This window comes from Leucoraja erinacea, chromosome 11 (assembly GCF_028641065.1).
Source record: "Leucoraja erinacea ecotype New England chromosome 11, Leri_hhj_1, whole genome shotgun sequence".
In the NCBI taxonomy this organism is placed as follows: domain Eukaryota; kingdom Metazoa; phylum Chordata; class Chondrichthyes; order Rajiformes; family Rajidae; genus Leucoraja; species Leucoraja erinaceus.
Window position 1 is genome coordinate 3565477 of NC_073387.1, and position 19515 is coordinate 3584991.

The 19515-nt window shown below is 43.4% G+C and overlaps 1 protein-coding gene across 1 annotated transcript in view; it reads right to left on the reverse strand.

Moving 5' to 3' along the window:
- The window catches only part of LOC129701420 (serine/threonine-protein kinase 32A-like), a 289291-nt gene that overhangs the window by 99531 nt on the left and 170245 nt on the right, over positions 1-19515 (reverse strand). The window lies entirely within an intron of this gene.

A 19515-nucleotide genomic window follows, 5' to 3' on the forward strand; every position in this document is an offset into this window, starting at 1 on the left:
TGAGGAAGGACATTCTTGCTATTGAGGGAGTGCAGCGTAGGTTCATCAGGTTAATTCTCGGTTGGCGGGACTGTCATATGCTGAGAGAATGGAGCGGCTGGGCTTGTATACTCTGGAATTTAGGAGGATGAGAGGAGATCTCATCGAAACATATAAGAATATTAAGGGTTTGGACATGCTAGAGGTAGTAAACGTTGTTCCCGATGTTGGGGGAGTCCAGAACCAGGGGCCGCAGTTTAAGAATAAGGGTTAAGCCATTTAGAACGTAGATGAGGAAACACGTTTTCACACAGAGAGTTGTGATTCCATGGAATTCTCTGCCTCTGAGGGAGGTGGATGCTGGTTTTCTGGATACTTTCAAGAGAGAGCTAGATAGGGCTGTTAAAGATGTGTTGAGAAGGCAGGAACGGGGTACTGATTGTGGATGATCAGCCATAATCACATTGAATGGCAGTGCTGGCTCGAGGGGCCGACTCCTGCACCTATTGTCCATTATTTATTGTCTATTGTTCTTTTTATCTCATATTTCGCTTGGGCAGCTTACAGCCCAGTGGTATGAATATTGATTTCTCTTACTTCAGGTAGCCCCGGCATTCCCTCTCTCTCTATCCTTCCCCCACCCAAGTTGCACTTGCTTCTCATTTTCACCCTAAAACAGCTAACGATAGCCTGTTTCATTTATCATCATTACTTTGTGCATATCTTTCATTCATTGTTCTATATCTCTGCACACCACCATCGATATCTCTCCTTTCCCTTATCCCTAACCAATCTGAAGATGTGTCTCGACCCGAAACGTCACCCATTCCTTCTCTCCGGAGATGTTGCCTGTTATTCCAGCTTTTTGTGTCTATCTTCGATTTAAACCAGCATCTGCAGTTTCTGCTTACACATTACATTCTTTGTTGGATTGATTGGATTTTAAAAAACATACAGAATTTCAAGTGATTTTAAAAAGACTGTGGGAATTGAGTCAAGGCCATGTGGGTGGACAGAGTTTAATGAAGAAATGCATGACGCAGGTCTTGAGGAGTGTTTGTAGTGCCAATTGAGGACAGTGGTGCTGGTGATTTAATGTGTTATTACAAACAGAACCCATAGGAAATATTCTCCACAGGAATTCAAACGCAAGGAAATGCACCGCAATAAAAGTGCATCTCCAAATGTATAGATTACACTTACATACGAGTTGCAAGAAGTTATGTGCATGATTGTAGGAATTTAAAGTGACCATGTGTTCGAAACGTTGGCAGATTGAATGTGGGGACGTTTGTGGCCATGCTCTTAGATCTAAGAAAGGCCGGTTAGAATCTTTTGATATATTAACAAATACTCCGTAACAATCCAACAAGTTTATTAGCATCTAATAAAGTTCCACTACAAGTTGTCACCACTGTGACTACATCCCGACTAAACACTAGTGACTAGAAGCGTTAGTAATATATATATACACAAGACTAAGTGGGACCCGTTGGGTCCCAGCATCACATGACAGGGCTGGTCCCCCAATGCAAAGTGGGAGGGGGAGGGGGGGGGACCTTTCTGGGGCGCTAGTATGGGTGTTGTGGGCTGAAGGGACTGGTTTCCAGATGAATAGTATGGACATTGTGGTCTGAATGGATTTTTGGGCTGGCTGCTCTGTTACTCAAGCCTGTTGTGCTGGAAGCTCACTCACTCACGGCTGGTGGGCTGGCAGTTGACTCACGGCTATTCCTTGAAATTCTATTTCAAGCAGGGTGCAAGACCACCAAATTCAAGTGCAGTTTCTTACCACTTCAAGCAGGGTGCAAGGCCACCAAATTCAAGTGCAGTTTCATACCATTTCAAGCAGGGTGCAAGGCCACAAAATATAGCGAGGCGTGACCTCTCCCTCCTCTATCTTGCAGAGAATGAGCCATGCCCACACTTCTGGGTTTATTAGTCCCTCCCCCATCCCACCAGAAGGGGTGTGGTCTTCATGGCGTGATTAACAGGAGAGAGAATCTCAACATTTTTTAAACACTAATAACTCTTTTATTTTACATTGATGGGAAAAATCCTTGGCACCTGATGAGCGGAGAGGGACTCTGAGAAAGATGATCAAAAATCACAGCCGTAAATGGTAGCGTTTTTTTCTAAAATCAATATAAAGTGCAAACAGGAAGTGGTCAAGATTAGACTTTTAATTATATAGAATGCAAGGCAACTTAAATTGGGCAAGGCAACTTTAATTAGGCAAGGCAACTGTAATTTGGCAACCCAGCTTTAGCATTTCCAAACCAAAGACAACACAGCTTTAGCATTTCCAAACCAAAGACAACACAGCTTTAGCATTTCCAAACTATATTTTCAAACCACATTAAGGATACTGACAGGTCAGTAAAACCACTCACAGTTTAGTAGACATGTGTTTAGCGTTATTCACATCTCAGATTGAGAGACGTGACCCGGGTTTTATAGTCCCTCCGGAAGGGGCATGACTTCAGGAGAGAGAATCTCAACATTTTTTTAAACGCTAATAACTCTTTTATTTTTCATCGATGGGAAAAATCCTTTTGTCCTGCGCAGCGGAGGAGGGCTGAGTGAGATGGCCAAAAATCACAGCCGTAAGGGGCAGCGTTTTTTTCTAAAATCAATATACAGAACAACAGGAAGTGGTCAAGATCTTACTTTGAGGAATATAGATATATGTGCATATATATATATATATATATATATATATGTATGAGCGCAACTAATCAAGTTTAACAAGCGTCTTTAAGAATAGGCCTGTCGTTTTAGCACTGGAGCAGGTTAAGCACAGTCCCCGTATCTAAGGGTAGGTTTGTAAATGTGACCCACACGTGTACGGTACAAGCTAACATCCTCATTCTTCACCGGCGAAAACTGTGAGACCGGGGGCTATTAGGGCACCGGAGATCTGAGAGACGGGTGAGGTAAGACTGTAGACCGGTACACCGACCGTGGTGATGAGAAGGCAGGATATATGCCGGGCGCAGACTCTGCAGATGGAATCTAGGCCGGGGAGGGGAGAATATCGGTCGTGCGGTGACACAGTCCAGGAACATCCGGTTCCAGGATCGTGGGTTGCGGTTACTTCACTGGTTGAAGGTGTTCACGGTTTCGCCGGTAAGTCCCTCCATTTGAATCGACCATGTACGAACATGGTTTTGGTGCAGCACTGTGGATCAAACCAAGGTGTCCATGCCCCTTGTCAGTTTGAAATCATACAACTTGACCTCTTGCCAGCGGCTCGAGTGGCCTGCTTGTTTTGTTATACGAGTGTTTCTGGATGTCGCGCATATGCTGAAGTCGGGCTTAAGTTACCGATGGCTTGCGAACCTGTGGCTGTAATAGTTACTTGGGTACGAGCAGCATGGTACGGGTCTGCCTTGACATGGGGCATTTGGGCAGGAGACCCTAGCACTGGGTCACGGGCAATGTTTCTTAAGTTGAGCAAGTCGAGGTAAACGTCAGATTTTACTAAATCAGATCTTTCCATAACCCGTTTGTCACTCCAGACTGCCCGCTTGGCCAGCTCATTTGATTGAGGGAATTCGGGACTGCTGGTAATCGTTGGGCACCATTTTTGAAGCACTGGCTGGTGAACTGGCTTCCATTGTCAGACAGGAGTTTTGCGGGCACCACTTGACTTGAAAAGTGTCGTGCTAATTTTTAAACAACCACTGCTGAAGTGGGGCTGGGAAGCAGATCGATCTCAAACCAGCCCGAGTACGAATCGACCAGAACCAGGTACTGTTTACCACGCCATTTGAAAATGTCTGTTGCCAGCATGGACCATGGTTGGGCAGGGACTGGGTGAGGGTGAAGCGGCTGCTTGGGTTGATGGGGCACCAGGCTATTGCAGATCGCGTAGGCAGAAAAACATGCTCTTGGTTCGAAGAATGGTTGCCTCGATGCCGGGATGTCCCCTGTGGACAGAGTCGAAATATTTGTCTTGTAAAGCAGTTGGAATGACCGCCTTGTGTCCCTTGACAATCACACCGTCCTGGAGCACAAGCTCACCACAGTCTGGGAAGTACAGGCAAATGGCAGCAGGTACCTTGTGCTGTTTTTCCGGACAGCCACGATTGAGAACAGCGACTGTAGGGTGTCATCGGCTGCTGTCTGGGCAACCAAGGCGTCCAGGCACAATGTAGGTGTCGTTGTCTGATGGTTGTTGCTCACAGGTCTTGAGTGGGGCTCTGGATAGAGTGCCAGCTAGGTGCAAATGCCGAGTGTCGGAATGAACCTACCCAGATAATTCACCATGCCTCCAAGCTACATGATTGGACCGCAGCAGCGAGTCACCACGGCTCCCCACGCTCTGATGCCGGCCAGCCCCACGATGGTGAGTAGTCCGCAGCTCTGCAGGCTCCGTGACTGGAGCCTCCAGGTCGTTCAGGCTGGAGGCCACTCCCCGGTGCTAGGCCCCAACGATAACGGAGACCCGACAGGAAAAAGGTCGGGCCTCCCGTACAGGGAAGAGATTTTTACAAAGTTTCCCCCCCCCCCCCCCCCCCCCCCCCCCCCCACATATACACAGTTAAAAACACGATTAAAAAACACAAACAACTACATTTTACTAAACAAAAAATAAAAAAAAGACAGGCAGGCTGTAGGGGCCGCTGCAACAGTGAGTCGCACCGCCAACGATCAAGCAGGTGGAAAGGAAGAAGTCTAAGGGTGAGCCCACGGTGGTTTCACACACCTGTCCTCGCCTGTGTGGGAATGTCTGGATCTCTGAAAAGACGGGGGAGGAATCGCGTAAAGATATCGGGAACTCAGTGGTTAAAGTATAATTGACGGAAAATACTTTTAACCTATCCTGAGAATTTCATAATCATAAAGACGTCTGCTTAAAAATTTTGAATTCGAACTTGCATATTTAAAAAATAATTGGATAAAGAAAATTCGAGCTGAAAATGTTGTCATCCAAATTTACCAAAATTCAGGATCTCATATTTAGGTGCTGGTTAATTCAAAGTGTATATATTTTCTTCCAGATTAATCTGTGTATAATAAAATGTTGAAGCTGTAGTTTAAAGTGTATTTAAGATTGCCATTGTTGCATTGTATTTACCGTGTATTGTCTTTGATTTAAATTTTGAATGTTAGACACACTGTTGTAATAGTGGTTTGAATCGACTGTATAAGAACATAGTTTGATTGAGACTGTTGTTATAATTGGAGTCCGACTCGTGACTGTTCAACCAGGGGTTCGTATCCTTCCGATTGCTGTGCCAAGGGAGGGATTGTTCCATTGGTTGAAAACACCACGAGGAGGAATTAAAATATACTATGATTTTCTTTTGGAACAGTTAACGAATGCGATATTAGACGAATGCTTGTAGTTTATATGGGAGTGTGGTTTTGTATGATAATTATAAGTGGTATAATTTCTTGTCCGTGTACGGTTTTGCTCACATGTTTGGAGCTCATTTGCATGTGTTTAGATTAAGGATGCTCTCGGTATAGGAAACGGGCTGCGGGAGCGTACTTAATTGTGTTTGACTGTGTTTGATTGTTCCCTGGAGCACCTTAACTTTTGACGATTGAGGAAATTGAAATTGTGTGGATTTGTGGGAGACTGTAGAGGAATTTGGGTACTGGATTGAAAGGATTGATTGTGCCATTGTGTTGAGAGAAGTGCAAAACTGTTGGCGTGCTACGGAACTTTAGACCATTGTTCGGCGGCGGGTTTGATAGCTTCGGAGATTGTGAGGGAAGTGTGAATTGTTCAGAAGGTGTGAGTGGCTTAGGAGTTGTTTCCATTGTCTGCAAACATGGGGAATCACGTGGAGGAGATATGACTGCAGATTCCAAAAGTCTATTGCAATTAATATGCAGCGAATTTCCACAAAGAGCTAAGAGATTGAGAGACTTTTGGGGTCATTGAATAAAGAATAAGGGAATGAATTATGGCCCGAGGTAGGCATTGTACAGAAGGGAGTGAAGTACATTGAGCAATTATTGGCAATGTGGCGGCAGTGAGGATGCGAAGGAGTTAATCGGGTTGTGGAAAAAATATTATGAGGAGCGGAAGGCGAGTAGAGAGGCTGCGAGAATGGCAAGTTGGAAGGAAGCAACTCTAAAGGCTGGAATAGAACTGGAGGATACTGAAGCGTACCTACCTCCAGGCACCTCGAGAGAGCAAGGGAGAAGGAAATCTTCCAAAGGGGAACTGGCAGCAGTAGGTCTCAAATTTGAGGACCCGATGGTTGGCGTTAGTTTTGAGGGGAACGAAGATGAGTACTTAGAAGATTGGGAAAGTGCTAAAATGAGAAATTCATGGCCTCCACTTTATTCCTCTTGAGTTCCCCGCACTTCAGACACACATTGTTTAGCTTATGAACGGAATAGACAATCAGATTCTGCAGCATCTTTAATTTTTTAACCCCGACCGATCCATTGACAATAGATATTCCGATAGTTCACGGTACCAGATGCAAAACAAAAAAGACAACACAAGTAATTAAGGACAAAGAATGTAGAGGAAGGGTAAAGCAACCAGAGTATTCTTGCGAGCTTAAACCTAGACGAATTAGACAGATAGTGAGGGAAGAAAGGGAGTCATTTAGAAGGTACCATGGTGCAACACAACTCTGGAATTAAACCGATTCACGAACAGGGTGAAGGATTTGGTGAGAAATGCAGCATGTATATCAACACATGAGGGTCTCTTTTTTTTTTATTTTTCTTTATTATTTTTGTTTTTTGTCTTCTCAATCTTCTATAGGCTTTTACTTGTTCACTCGTGGACTGCACTATGCTAGTCTAGGGGTTTACACATCACTATTTCTTTCACTCTTTCTCTTTTTCGTTCTTTCTCTCTGTTCTATTTTTCTCTTGTTAAATTTTAAATAGAAGATGTACATTAAATGTATTTTGTCATATGCTGTGGTCTATACTGCTGTACACTGCTTCTAATAGAAATACAACTAAAAATATAATAAAAAAAGAGGGTACAATGAACCTCCTAGTGAAGAGGAAGATATATCTGGGAGTGAGACAATAATTAAAGACACCGAGATAGATCCTGATATGGCAGAAAGTACAGAATCAAAACAAGGTTATGTATTGTATAGGGAGTTCATTATTGTTTCAAAAAATAAGGTTCAGTGGTCCAAAGTGTTTTACTGAACTAGACTAAGGGGGGTAAGCTTTAGTAGCATATTTACAACTGTATGGTAAAACCCAGATCTGTATGGTAAAACCCAGGTCTGAATGGTGTGTGGCATGTGTGTGTTAGTATTCAGTAGAGCAGATCTACAGAATAATTCCATTATGTCCAGGGAATAGAAGCAATGGAAGAGCAAACGGCTTACAGATCATTAAAATCAAGGACACAGGTAAAACATGCATAAAATGTATTGGTCTTTAGCTGAAAGGACAACTAGAATTTCTGTGGAATACGAGAAAGAGCAAGATTATTTTAACGTGAAGAATGGACAGCACGATGGCACAGCGGTAGAGTTGCTGCCTTACAACGCCCGAGACCTAGGTACCATCCTGGTTATGGGTGCTGTCTGTACAGAGTTTGTACGGTCTCCTCGTGACCGTGAGGGTTTTCTCTGGGGGCTCAGGTTTCCTCCCACACTCCAAAGATGTACAGGCTTGTAGGTTAATTGGCATCAGGTAAAATTGTAAATTGTCCCCAGTGCGTAGGATTGTGCTAGTGTACGTGGTGGTCGCTGGTCAGTGTGGCCTGGGTGGGCCGAAGGCTCTATTTCCGCAGTGTATCTCTAAGGTCTAAATCTCTAAAGAACAAAGCCGGTATGTTTTTTAAATGGTGAGAAGCTAGTGAATATTTCTGTGAAAAGGTATCTAGAAATGCTGGTCCAGGAAATGCCCAGGTAACATACAGGTGAGTAGCAAGTTGCCAAAATAAATTGTACATTGGCCTTCACTGTGAGCAGATTGTGAGCAAATATAAAGTAAAGAAAACCCTGCTGGATTCTATGGGTCATTTGTGATACCACACCTGATCTGTGCAGTCTTGATCGCAGCACTTAGAAATTATGTCATTGACTTGCAGGTAGATTCACTGAATTCCTGTCTGAGATGGCAGAGTTATTTTATGACTAGAGGTTGTGTATGATTGTACAGTATTCATTCAAGATTAGTAGAATTTGTGTACGTCTCAATAGACAATAGGCAATAGACAATAGACAATAGGTGCAGGAGTAGGCCATTTGGCCCTTCGAGCCAGCACCACCATTCAATGTGATCATGGCTGATCATCCCCAATCAGTACCTTATTCCTGCCTTCTCCCTAAATCCCCCGACTCCGCTATTTTTAAGAGCCCTATCTAGCACTCCCTTGAAAGCATCCAGAGAACCTGCCTCCACCGCACTCTGAGGCAGAGAATTCCACAGACTCACCACTCTCTGTGACAAAAAGTGTTTCCTTGTCTCCGTTCTAAAGGGCTTATTTTTCTTTAACTGTGGCCCCTGGTTCTGGACTCCCTCAACATCAGGAACATGTTTCCTGCCTCTAGTGTGTCCAAGCCCTTAACAATCTTATATGTTTCAATGAGATACCCTCTCATCCTTCTAAACTCCAGAGTGAACAAGCCCAGCTGGTCCATTCTCTCAGCATATGACAGTCCCGCCATCCCGGGAATTAACCTTGCTGCACTCCCTCAATAGCAAGAATGTCCTTCCTCAAATTAAGGGACCAAAACTGCATTACAATACTCCAGGTCTCATTGGGGCATACTATATTTAGAGGGATGCACAAAGGAGATCCTTACAGACTTTGGCTGTAGCAGCAAGGTCTGGTACCAGGGGCATAGTCCCAGGATACAGGATTGGTCATGTATCCGTTTATTATCGTCACAGGCATTGAGATACACTGAAAAACATTGTTTTGACCAAACGTTCTTTAGTTTGAAAAGTTTTGCAAATCATACTATGCTTGAGGCTTATTTTTAGACATTTTAGAGGCTTCATTTCAGTAGTCGAATAATAGCTAGGAAGTCTTGAATTGATAGTAGGTTTTCAAGCTTTGCATGCTGGATGGGAGAGGGGAGAAGTGGGAATGATCATGGTGTAAGTGGTCCTTGATTATGTTAGCAGCTTTCGTGAGGCAGGGTCAAGTATAGATGGAATCAATGGAGGGGGAGGCTAGTTTGGCTGGTGGACTGAGCTGCATCTACAAGTCCTGTGATCTTGGGCAGAGCAGTTGCCAAACCATGCTGTGATACATTTAGATAGGATGCCTTCAATGGTGAATCTGTCAAAATGTAAGAGTCATTGGTAATGCATGCTGAATTCCCTTACTCCTCTGATGAAGTGAAGGCGTTGGCATGCCTACTTGGCCACAGAGTCAATGTGGTTAGTTGTCAGGTATGCTAAGTTGTCAAGTATATTTAAGGGTGCAAATGATAGGGTGCAATTTATTTTGGGGTGCGATGGGGGGGCAGACTTTGTTTGAAGGGGAACTGTACAGTCTACTTCTGCATCTGCCTCATCTTATTTCACCAAGTGGCCTTTAAGAGAAAGCCTTACTTCATCTGCTGGGGTACTTTTTTCTTTGTTACATTGACTGGTGTTGCTACTTAAAGGCTTTTAAAGACAGCCTTAATTATTCTAAAACTCTTAATCAATGCGTCAATGTTGAAATGTCAGATGCTTTAATGGGGTTTGCTGACATACTGAATGATGCATGAATACTGATTTTCTTGATTACTTCCAAATGACACTCCATCCCTCTTACCATTGTAATTTTGTACAATCTATCAGTTCCAATTATTCATTTAAATCCCATAAGTCAATAGCCTTCAATTATATTTTAAGTGTTCACAGTTCAGAGATAATGAAGTCATATCCAGGTAAGAAATTATATTTCATCAAATGGGACAATGTAACTAACAATGTTGCAATATAGATTTTCCTGAGACCATTTTAAATTTTATGATATTGAATCAAGAATTTATTTAATTTGTGCATTAGCTTAATTTTCATCACAAAACAGGCACAATTCCTCCAGAGAATGCTGAGTTACTCCAGCATTTTGTGTCTATCTTTGGGAATGATTTCCCATTGCTTTTGTTTGAAAATATTTCCTTAATACTTTAACTCCTACATGTTAGCTCCAAATATTTCCTTTACATGTGCCCCGAATACGGGTTGTGCTTTTTCCCTGAAGATAGACACAAAAAACTGGTGTAACTCCGCGGGACAGGCAGCATCTCTGGAGAGAGGGAATAGGTGTTTTTTTGCGTTGAGATCTTTCTCTCCAGGGATGCTGCCTGTCCCGCTGAGTTACTCCAGCATTTTGTGTGCATCCTCGGTTTAAACCAGCATCTGCAGTTCCTTCCTACACATTTTGTGTGCTTTTACCCTCGTTTATTAGCAACAGGGCTGGTTTTAAAGGCTGAAAATCGTATTTATGCATTAATATTTATGGCAGGAGAGCTGCAGAGTTAAACATGAACGCCTAAATATTGCTGTCCGTGTTATGATGATAACGCATCATTTCACAGCATGCTTAGCAAACTCCTCTTAGAGTGGAAATACTTGTCAAATCATCATTAACTTTATAAATAAAGAGTTAAGTTCCAGTTGTTGCCAGTCAATATCTTTAGCACTGAAAATTCAGTGTCTTCATCTACTATTCGGTGGTGAAGTGGTTCAGCAACTTAAAAATCCAGGGTGTGCGAATCTCTGAAGATCTGTCCTGGACCCAGCATATTGATGTAAACATAAAGAAAGCCCATCAATGCCTTTACTTTCTTAAACAATTGAATAGATTTGGTACGTCAACGAATACTCTCTTGAACCTCCACAGGTGTACAGCAGAGAGCGTATTGACTGGTTGCATCGCGGACTGGTTCTGTAACTTGAAATGAAGGAGATCACAAAAAGTGGTGAATACTGACCGGTCCACAATGGGTATCGACCTCCCCACTAATGAAGGAATCTATAAGAGGCACTGCCTCAAAATGTCAGCCAGCATCATCACAGACCCACACTATTCTGGCCATGCTCTCTGCCAATTGGAAGAAGCAAAAGGAGTCTTAAAACGGTCATCTATAAATTCAGGAACAGCTTCTTCCTGACAATCATTAGGCTATTGAACATTACAACACTGATTAAACTTTGAACGACAAACTACCCTGATTGCATTAGAGACTTTGAGCATTTGTTGTGTTTTGCACTATTTTGTGATTTTTTAAAATGTATTGGATTTTCAGTTTTTTTTATTGTGCTGTCTGCTGAGTACCATGTTTACAAACCCGTTGTGCTGCTGCGAGTATGAATTGCTCTGCTTCAGTACATATGACATTAAACACTGTGGACTCGCTTAACTCTTGAAACAATCTTTTCTGGGATGGCTCTTCATTCAACTCTTATTGGAAGACAGATTTAATTATAGAAATTTCCTTTCCTTTGTCCCTTCATCCAATTCTTTTTTCACTCTCTTCCCATCTCTGGACAAGAATACAATAAAATACAATACAATACAATACAATTTATTTGTTGTCATTTGAACCTCATTGAGGTTCAAACGAAATTTGGTTTCTGCAGTCATACACACAAGAAAAAGAACCAAGACACAACACAATTTACACAAACATCCATCACAGCGCATCTCCTCCTCGCTGTGATGGAAGGCAAAGTCTTATCTCTCCCCATTCTCCTCCCGATGTCAGAGTCAAAGCCCCCGGCGGGCGATGGTAAGTGTCCCGCGGCCATTAAAGCCGCGCCGGGCGATGCAAGGCCACGCTCCGGGTCTTGTGTTGGAGCCCCCGGCAGGCGCTAGCAAGTCCCGCGGCCATTTAAAGCCATGCCGGGCGATGATGTAAGGCCCCGCTCCAGGTAATTTTCAACCCCGCAACTCGGGCGGGAGAAGTCACTGTTGCGGAAGCCCTGAAAAGTGGTCTCACACCAGGGACCCGCGGGCTCCCGGTGTCACCGTCCACCAGACCTGCGGTTGGAGCCTCCGAATCTCCGGGGTCGGGTCGCAGCAGCGCGCCACCACAGCTCCTCCCGCTCTGAACTCGGTCAGCTCCGCGATGGTAAGTAAGTCCGCAGGCTCCGCGACTGGAGCCCCAGGTCTTTCCGGTTGGAGGCCGCTCCACGGTGCTCGGCCCCAACGACAACGGAGACCCGACCGAGAAAAGGTCAGGTTCTCCTTACAGGGAAAATATTTTAAAAGTTTCCCCACCCCCCGCCCCCCACACACATAACCAGTTAAAAAAATAAATAAAAACTACATTCAAACGAGACAAAAAAAATTAAAAAAAGACAGACGGACTGCAGAGGCCGCTGCGACGTGAGTCGTGCCGCCCACTCACTGACTTTCACAAAGACGTGAGTTAAGTGGCTCTAACGTACACATCCTACCCTGCCATTGCACCGTCGGTTTCACAGGTCTGAAGAAGGGACTCGACCCGAAAAGCTGCCTATTTCCTTCGCTTCATAGATGCTGCTGCATCCGCTGAGTTTCTCCAGCATTTTTGTGTACCTTCGATTTTCCAGCATCTGCAGTTCCTTCTTAAACACTAGATCCCAAATCCCGATTGCCTTTGTTGTGATGTTAGCAGCTTATAGATTCAATAATTTTCCATGCAGAACTTTCAAAGGCCTACCTTTGTAGGTCAGCACAACTCCCACCACAACTGAATGTGACAATATGTGATGAAACAAAAGCATTGGCCGGTAGGGGTGAGAGAAAATCTCAGACTGGATCCTGGGCTCTTGTTAAAGGACTAATAACATTTAGTTTAATCAATGGACAAGTTCCATATTCTTTAGGCAAAAAGTCCACTGATTATTTTACAGATGTAGCGTGGAAAAAGGCCTTTCAGCCCATCAAGTCCTATATTATCTCACTTTCTCATCCACTCCCAACACACCAGCAGCATTTACACAGAGACCAATTAACCAACAAACCCGCATGCTTTTGGGATGAGGGAGGAAACCGGAGCATCCAGAGGAAACTCACGTGGTTACAGGAATAACCTGCAAACTCCACATAGACAGCATAGGTCAGGATTGAATCTGGGTCTCTTGCTCTATGAGGCAGCAGCTCTGCCAGTTACACCACTGTGCTGCTCAAAGTGGTGGATGTCTCTGAGACGTCTGTCTTCCGTTCTGAACTGCTATCGAGACACTGGTTGAAAATGAATTTTCTGGTCCACTTGGAATAGTTAGAGAACCAAATAACTCCTGCTGCAGCTAATGGTGCCCTGGGAAGGCATGGACTTTGTGTGTATAAATGTGGTTTCATCTTCTTAAGACTTTGAATATTTTATAAAAATATGGGATAAAACCCAATGGCTCAGCTGGTAGTGCTGCTGCCTCACAGAACCAGGGAGCAAGGTTCGATCCTGATTGGAGTTGCCTGTTCTCTCTGTGACTGTGTGGGCTTCCCCTGGGTGCTCCAGTCTCCTCTCACATCCTAAGGACAGGCTAGTTGGATAATTAGCAGCAGTAACTTGCACTGGGGGGTGTAGATAAGTTGCAAAAGAATCAACTTTCAGTGTGTGCGAGAGAGATTGATTTGCCGAGCTACAGGAAGGCAAGGAGGGGAAGGGACTGGGGTCTAAACTTCATAAGGTCATAAGATCATGTGATAGAAGCAGAATTCGGCCATTTGGCCCTTCAAGTCTATGCCATTCAATCATTGATCTATCTCTCCCTCCTAACCCCATTCTCCTGCCTTCTCCCCCTAACCTCTGACACCTGTACTAATCAAGAATTTATCTATATCTGACATAAAATATCCACTAACTTGGCCTCTACAGCCTTCTGTGGCAAAGACTTCCACAGGTGCAGCACCCTCTGACAAAATACATTTCTCTTCATCTTATTCCTAAAGGAACGTCCTTTAATTCTGAGGCTATGACCTCTGGTCCTAGACTCTCCCGCGAGTGGGGAACATTCTCTCCACATCCACTCTATCCCAGCCTTTCACTATTATGTATGTTTCAAATGAGGTCCCCCCTCATTCTTCTAAACCCCGGCGAGTACAGGTCCACTGCCGATAAATGCTCATCGTTTGTCGGCAGTTCAGGGGAAGATTTGCCAAAGAATGAGTCATCATGGATGTAATAGGAAATAAATTGTTGAACTGTTCGTTCAATGGCCATCGAGAACTGGCAGTCAACAGAAAAACAAGTCAGAGTATTTTAGGAGGAAGGACACTTATGACAACAAGTGTATGTTTTTTAATGTCTATCAATCACAAGCGGGAATGCAAATACTCAATTATTTTCCACTGAAAAAACTGACAGGAAATATATCCCTAACATCGGTACAATTAATGTTAGATTTTGAGGAGGAAAGAATCCAATTATTACAGCTGAAGCTGAAAACTGAGCCTTGTGCTGAACAGCCAGCCAGCAGAAAACCTGACCTATGAGTTGGGATTGTTTCTACAACATATTACAGGGCTTTAATGACCTAATTACATGCCTTGTCAGTTGGGATCATGATACCTGATATGCTCTTTAGAGCAGAATGCAACATTACACGGTGAGGCATCCACATGGAACCTGATGGTGCTTGATTTCAGAGAATGAATTTTAAATTATATCAGCCTCACGCATGGAAGATGCCAATTCTCGGAATGCCTTCAAATGAGACCAGGCCATTTTCTGTCCCTGGCAGTGCGTATCTCATGAAGAAGTTGAAACAGCATAATATTAACATCAGTTACAACCCTCTCCCACATTTGCTTTCAGCATCAATGTGGTTTCACAGCATCAGAGACCTAGGTTCAGTGTTTTCTGTGACTGCGTGGGATTCCTTCGGGTGCTCTTGTTTCCTCCCACACTCCTGCGGTTGGTAGGTAATTGGCCACTGGTCAAGTTGTCCAGAGTGTGTAGGTCAGTGATAGAATCAGTGTGGGGCTTATGAGAACATAGAGCACAGAACATAGAACGGTACAGCACAGGTACAGGCCTTTTGTCCCACAGTGTCCTTGCCAACCATCAAACCATGTTAAACTAATCTCTGCTGCCTGCATGTTATACCTGGTGGGTTATACCTGCTTCTGCAGGTGTAACACACCATTCCCTACAGAAGCACGTGCCTATCTAAAAGCCCCTTAAATGCCACTATCGTGTCTGCCTCCTCCACCACCACCTCTGGCAGCACGTTCCAGGCACCCACCACTCTCTATGTAAAATACTTACCTCACATATCTTCTTTAAACTTTGGCCCTCTCACCTTCAAACTATGCCTCCAGTCCTTGACAATTCCACCCTGGGAAATGTTCTGACTGTCTACACAAACTAGGCCTCTCATAATGGTATCTACTTCAATCAGGTTTCTCTTCAACCTGTGAAATTCCATAGAAAACAAGTTTGCCCAACCTCTCCTTATAGATGATTCCCGCTAATCCAGGCAGGATTGAAGTGAATGTCATCTGCACCCACTGCAAAGCCTCACATCTTTCCTGTAATGGGTTTGAACGGAACTTAATGATCTAAATGCCGCCAAACCAAACTCCTGTAAAGCTGCAACATGACTTCTCAACTCTTACACTCATTGTCCTGATGAAAGAGGGCAAACATACCATCTGTCTTTTTTTACAACTTCTTGTATGGCCACTTACAGGGAGCTATGGACTTAGAAAGTGTTCATATAATATAAATTGTATTGTTGTTGAGGTAGTGTAAATGGCTGATTGGTGCTCGAGTGGTTCTGTAACCTTGTTGCTCCTCTCTGCAGCTCTTCGCCTCTCTGAATGTATTGGAGGAATTTTCCACCTTTTGTCTGGTCTCAAATTGTTCTGGATTTTTACCCTTTTGTATATAATGTGATGTGGAAGCTGTCCCTGTTTTTCAAGTGCAATGAGTGAATGAAGTACTTTTATAATGTGAACAGTAATCTCATTTTCTTTTTTTTAATTTAATTTAATTAATTTTTTTACATGATACATTCTATGTACAACTTCATTTTTAATTTTTTTTTAAAGAAAGAAATGAGAGAGAAAAAGATAATAGAGAGCAGAAGAACGTGTAGTGTGTATAAAAAAAGAAAGAGATAGTGGGGAAGAAAAGTAAGAAAGAAAAAGGAGCAAGAGAGAGATTAGCAAATAGGAGATAGGAGATGAGTTTTTATATTGTTGACCATCTTTCACCGAGAACTGAAACAGTTGGTTTTTACGATTCTGTTGCACCACATGAATCCAAGAAGTCAATAATGGAGACCAGCTCGTTAAGAATTGGTCTGGTTTATCTATTAGGAGGAGTCAGTCATCTCATTTTCTATTGATTAAATATGAAAATTGAAACAGTACTAGGCAGACAAGAACGTCCAAGCCATTCGACCTAACTGGTCACATTTCCAGGGTAATATATTAGCTTCACTCAAGGATTTATTAATTGAGACCAGAAAGAGAAACTTGCATTGGTGGGTTGCAACTGGTGTGGTGCTTTAAGGCCCTGTCCCACTGCGGCGACCTAATTTGCGAGTTTAGAAGAGTTTGCGCTCGACTCAAACTCGCAGCATGGTCGACACGTGGTCCTAGGAGATCCCAGGAGGTCACTGGAACTCTCCTTCATGCTCGAGGGAAGTTCCCACATACTCGCGGCCTCAGTTTGGTCGAGAAAATTTTTTCAGCATGCTGAAAAGTTTTTCCGTGAGAAAAAATTGGTCGGCATGGTTCTTTTGAACTTGAGGTGCAGTGGAGTGGGGTCGCTAGGTAGTCTTATGCAATCTCCTTTGTTGACCGGCTATTTTAATAGGCTCATTGGAGTTTTTAGAACCAAGGAAAGCCGACCAGTACTGTTAAATGCTCGCTAAACTTTATTATAAGTTATCTGGCTTTTTAAAAGTGTCTCCACTCCTTCTCTCCCCTTCTCCCCCTCTCTACCCCCCTCTCCGGGCTCTCTAAAGGACTTACCGTAACTGTGCCAGCCATTTTTTACCTTCTTTTTCTTCGCGGGTGTGAATTTCAGACAGCGCTCCCCCGCTTTCCCTGTCCCCCGCCTTTGGTGTGTGTTTGTGTGTGTGTGTGTGCAGGCGGTCGAGCCGGCTCGCGGTTTCATCGATGACGGTCGATCCAGCTCGAGGGTTTCAGGCGAGTGCCCTCGAGCTTGAAGGTCGAAGACAGTCACTGAAAAGTCACGTTAGTGGGACAGGCCCTTAAAGGATGAGCTCAATGTAGTGACTTAATTATGGGGTCAAGTCTGCTGTGTCTATTTTGCTGATAATAAAAAACTGGGTGGGAATGCAAGATAAGAGGCTGCAAAGGAATGTCAACAGAGTGGATATAATGGATCTGAAGAGGATGGTTCCACTAGTGGGAGGGTCTAGGACTAGAGGTCATAGCCTCAGAATTAAAGAACGTTCCTTCAGGGAGGAGATGAGGAGGAATTTCTTTCGTCTGAGGGTGGTGAATCTGTGGAATTCTTTGCCACAGAAGACTGTGGAGGCTGTCATTTGATCTTTTTAAGGCAGGGATAGATAGTTTCTTCATTAGTACGGGTGTCAGGGGTTATGGGGAGAAGGCAGTAGAATGGGGTTATGAGGGAGAGATACATCAGCCACGATTGAATGGCGGAGTAGACTTGATGGTCCATATGGCCCAATTCTGCTCCTATCACCTATAACATGACCTTATAAGGAGGAGTAAAGGTAGGTAGTGTAAAATAATTCACATTGATAAGAAAAATAGATAAGCTTTGTTTATAATTTGTAAAAATAATAATTGTGAATGTATTTTATAATACATAAAAAGATTTGGGGATCCTTCAACACTAATCTCTGAAGTTAGGATGTAGGCACAGGAAACAAATAATATATTCATTTTTATTCCAAGGTGGTTGTAATATAATAATTAGGAAGTCTAACATTCTAGTTGCAATTGAGGCAATGGCTCAATTTGGTGGAGTAATGTCCACCTTTTTGGTTTCTCTATCTAATGAAGGGTCTGACAGCTTTTTTGGGGTGGACATGAATGTTACACAATAGGTTCATCAGATTGATTCCATGACTGATCGTTGCAAGTCCCTAAACAGCAGCACTGTGGGAGTATTTTCATTCTGAGGACATTAGGACTGTAAGAGGCTCCATATTCTCAAAGCATTTAAGGTTAAGCAACTCGTGATTTAGTCAGTAATACTCAAACCTTGAAAAGTGATTAAAAAAAAAAGAAACAGTCTTGTGAAGAGAAATTAAGTGAATGTTAATATTACAATTTAGAACTATGAGGTGATCACTTCGACACATAAGATTCTAACGGAATTGACGGAGTAGATAGTATGACCTTGGTTTACTCGGTGGACCTTTAGAACCATAGAAACATGGAAAATAGGTGCAGGAGGAGGCGATTTGGCCCTTCGAGCCAGCACCACCATTCATTGTGATCATGGTTGATCATCCACAATCAATAACCCGTGCCTGCCTTCTCCCCATTTCCCTTGATTCCGCTAGCCCCTAGAGCTCTATCTAACTCTCTCTTAAATCCATCTAGTGAATTGGCCTCTACTGCCGTCAGTGGCAGAGAATTCCACAAATTCACACCTCTCTGGGTGTAAAAGTTTTTTCTCATCTCAATTTTAAATGGCCTCCCCTTTATTCTTAGACTGTGGCCCCTGGTTCTGGACTCCCGCAACATTCTTGTCCAGTTCTTTTATAATTTTATCTGTTTAGTTCTGTACTTGTGATGAATTTGGATTTCCAAAAGGCATTTGAAAAATTGCCACATAAGAGGATATCGCACAGGGCGGCACGGTGGCACAGCGGTAGAGCTACTGCCTGAAAGCGCCAGAGACCCGAGTTCGATCCTGACTACGGGTGCTGTCTGTGCAGAGTTTGTACGTTCTCCCCATGACCTGCGTGAGTTTTCTCTGTGATCTTCGGTTTCCTCCCACACTCCAAAGACGTGCAGGTTTGTAGGTTAATTGGCTTGGTGGAAGAGTAAATGTAAAATTGTCCCTAGTTTGTATAGGGTAGTGTGTGGGGATCGCTGGTCGGTGCGGACTCGGTGTGCTGAATGGCCGGTTTCCGTGCTGTAAATTAAAACTAAAAAGGATTTCATGGGGTTAGAGGAAGTGTGTGGTATGGATTGAAAACAGGATGCCACAAAGAAAATAGAGTGGAATGAATGGATTTCAACTTGTTGGATGTAACTTGTAAATTGCCCCAGAAATGGTGCCTTGCCCTCGGTTATTTACTATTAATGTTAATAACCGGAGGAGGGAACAGAACGTGAGGCATCCATGTTTGCTGATGACACAAAAATAGACGGAAAAGCACGTTACAATGAGCATATTGTGATCCTGTAGGATGCAGATATATTGAATGAATGAGCAAAAACTCAGATTTGAACATGGGGAGGTGCAAGGTTATGCACTTTGGTAAGTGGAATCTAAATGCAGATTATTTTTCTAAATGGAGAGGCTGCATGTGAGTGAAGTTCAGAGGAACACTAGTGCCTACTACATGAGTCACAAAACGATGGCAGGCTGGTCCAACAAGTGTTAGGAAAGCAAATGGCATATTGGTTTTTGTTGCAGAAGGATTGGCGTTTAGTAATATGGAAGTTTTATCACAGTTGTACTGAGCACTGGT